A 3,213-nucleotide genomic window follows, 5' to 3' on the forward strand; every position below is an offset into this window, starting at 1 on the left:
ATTCAAAAGTCCTACGGTTCCCATTTTGCAGCATGTGCCTCTTTCACAATTCTGCATGAAGTATGAGACTTGAGCTCTTAGTTGGTGAAGTGTGCTGTCCTAATCTAGGGAGTTAGAGCACCATCTAGTGGACATAGGAGAAGTGATCAGAATAGGTTTTGAAAAGAAAACAAGACCAATGGTAACTGCATGTTTTCTTCCACAGGGCAAGCAGTAGCTCCTCCCCCCCCCAAGGTGGCAATTTAGATCAGGAAAACAGCACCAGAGGTGGTGGTGGTGAACCCCCTGCTCCATAGCTTCCATCTACCAGCGCCCCTTCCTCATAGGTCAGCTTCTATCCTTTTCCAATGTTTTTGACTTGAAAGGGAATCCTGTGGGAAAAGTTGGTGCGATTTTCAGCCAAAATAGTTGAACTGGGGTAACTAATAGAGACTACATCAGGACTGGAAGAGGCAAAGACAGAAATGTTTTCAGGAAACATGTTTCTGTGCATTTCTCTGCCACCTATAATCCAGAGGAAAATTGATATTTACTCAGCTGTTACATTTTATACACTTTCCCCAACATGGGCACTAATTGAAAATAGTGATGTGTTGGGAAAAGCTATGTTGAGAGACTATAAGGAATGTCTTGGGCGTACAATTTTGGGGGATGCCCCTCAGTACTGACATCACTTTGCTCCCACATACCAAAACCCATCAAGGTACTGGCTTTCTCCCCTGCCCCACCCAAGTTTCTAAAGGCAACAAAGAAGCAAAGCCTCCCTCAAAAAATGGAAGCGGGGGGGGGGAGAAAGGCTTTCAAATGGCTTCCTTACGATAGGTGAGGTTTGTGGATGGAGTCTGGGATTGGGAAATTAAGGCTGGTGGGCCCACTTTCCCCTTGAAAACCATCTTCCCTGAGTTGATTCACTCACAGGCTAGTTGCCACATGGCTGAACTGTGGGCTGAGAATAAACCCTTAGCAGAAGCTGTACAGGCAGCTGGCCTTTGTTGCCTGCTCTTGATTTACGCTGGAATGCGTGGGGACTGCTCCGGTAGAGTGAAAGCCATCTCCATTTCCCTTCCTGGAAGACCAGGCCTTAAGTTGGACGCTCATCCATGGACTTACTGAGTGGCCATGGCTAAATTACTATCACAGCACTGTTGTGAAAATGAATAAAATTATAAGAAGGCTTTTTAAAAGCCACATAAAGTATAAGGTCAATGGCTTAGTCCCTTAGTGTCCCTCTCCCTTCTTTCTTCCCTATTCACTGGCCATGATGCAAGGTTTTCATCTATAACTCATTTTCATCTATAAACTGATGAATGACTTATAAACTCTGTACCTTAGGAACTGCCTTCTCCCTATTATTTATCAGAATATCTATGATGAGCCAAGAGCCCATCTTGCGATACTACAGAAGTGGTCACATAATTCAAGATAAAGCTGGGCAGGCTAGAGCATGGGGCTTAGTTGTAGGAAACCCAAGTTCAAATTCATGCTCAGCTATGAAGCTCAATGGATGGCAGTGGGGCAAATTCTACCCTAACTCCCCACCCGCCTCCAAGTTATTGTGAGGTTAGAAATGAGCTTGTTGGAGGCCAGGCCAATTCAGTGAACCAGATAAACAATAGAGGTGGTTGGAAACCACAACTGCGAAATCCCATCTCAGTGAAAATGTGTATTTATAAAACTATCATCTTCAAAGTGTAAAAGTTTGTACACCTTCTGAAAACATTTGGGAAAAGTGAAGCAAGGGCAAGGATCAGTGGAAACATTGCAGAAGTTCTTGGCGTGATTATTGAGCAAACACGCAAATGCTCTTGTACTGCTTTTTGATTGTGCCTGTGCCTGGGTAAGGGAGCACCATGTATGGGAATCCCTAGTGGTTATAGTTTCCTTGCCTGTGCCCAAATATTCTGCTAAAAAAAAAGCCTGCACACCTCTCAGCTGCTTGTCAAGAAAATCTGTTTTTTTTTTTTAAAAAAAACCCTACCTTCCTTTCTTTCCTTCCCCAAAGAACTCCACAGCTGATTGTGCTCATGTCTCTTAATGGCAGAATGAGTTAGCTTTGTGTCAAGAAGAGAGACGTTTGTACTACTGAGCAGTAGGTCAGTGACCAGGGCTTGCAGTCTGCTACCGACGAGGTATAACTTCTTTCCAGGCTCTTCTGCCATTTGGAAGTAATTGCTTTTGGACAGATGGCAGGTGAACAGGGTGCCATGGTGACTGTTTACCTTTTCCAAACTCCTTGACAAAGAGAGTCACTTACAAGCTAGTGCAGCTAGATTTCACTCTCTCGGCTGCAAAATCCCTGCACCTGAATTCACTTCACTGTGAGACAGTAGACTTGGTATTTCTAAAGTTTGAGCTCATGTTCCTTACATCTGAGATGCCTGCATCGGTGAGACTTGGCTGCAAATACCTTTCCTCCCATTTGCCCGCTTGCCAGATCACTGCAGAATCAGAGTTAATGCACTGATTTTCCTTTATTCCAGGGGTCACTAATGTTTGGTGGTTCATTGGCAAACTGGATCAATTATTGTGGGCACTACACACACTCAACTAGTGGCTACATCAGCCTTTCCCAACCAGTGTGCCTCCAGACGTTGTTGGACCACAACTCCCATCAGCCTCAGCCAGCATTGCCAATGGCTGAGGCTGATGGGAGTTGTGGTCCAACAACATCTGGAGGCACACCGGTTGGGAAAAGCTGGCATGAGAAAGCTTCTTTCAAGCTGCATGGGGGAGGGGGAGGAGGGAACCCTGTGGATGCCAGGGCAGGCCTTTGTGGGTATGTGGGCACCATATTGGTGACCTTTGCTTTAGTGAGTGATTAGTCATGACCACAAGAATGCTTGCCAGTTTAGGATGAAGGCGTCACCTACCTCTCTGGGTGCAGGAGATCCAAAAAGCTGTACTTTGCAAAGCATTGTGGGATTACTCCCTCCCTTCATCTCAACACAGACATTTTACACTGGATGTTTCCCCAGTGACAAGTCCTTCACTGGAAGCAGTCTGCAAATAATCCCAGATGGCCACTGTTCTCACGGAAGGACATATGATCAAACTGCTTTGCAGGGGTCACCATTCTGTGAAAACGCATCCTTTATTAGTTCTGTGTAAACTGTACTCCATGAATGCAATGCAGAGTGACTGTCTTGGCAAATAAGTGTTCGGAATGTGATATACGTCAGCTGTGTTGGGCGCAATGTCTTAATGGTGGGGTTA

Source organism: Rhineura floridana, chromosome 1, assembly GCF_030035675.1.
Source record: "Rhineura floridana isolate rRhiFlo1 chromosome 1, rRhiFlo1.hap2, whole genome shotgun sequence".
Taxonomy (NCBI): Eukaryota; Metazoa; Chordata; class Lepidosauria; order Squamata; family Rhineuridae; genus Rhineura; species Rhineura floridana.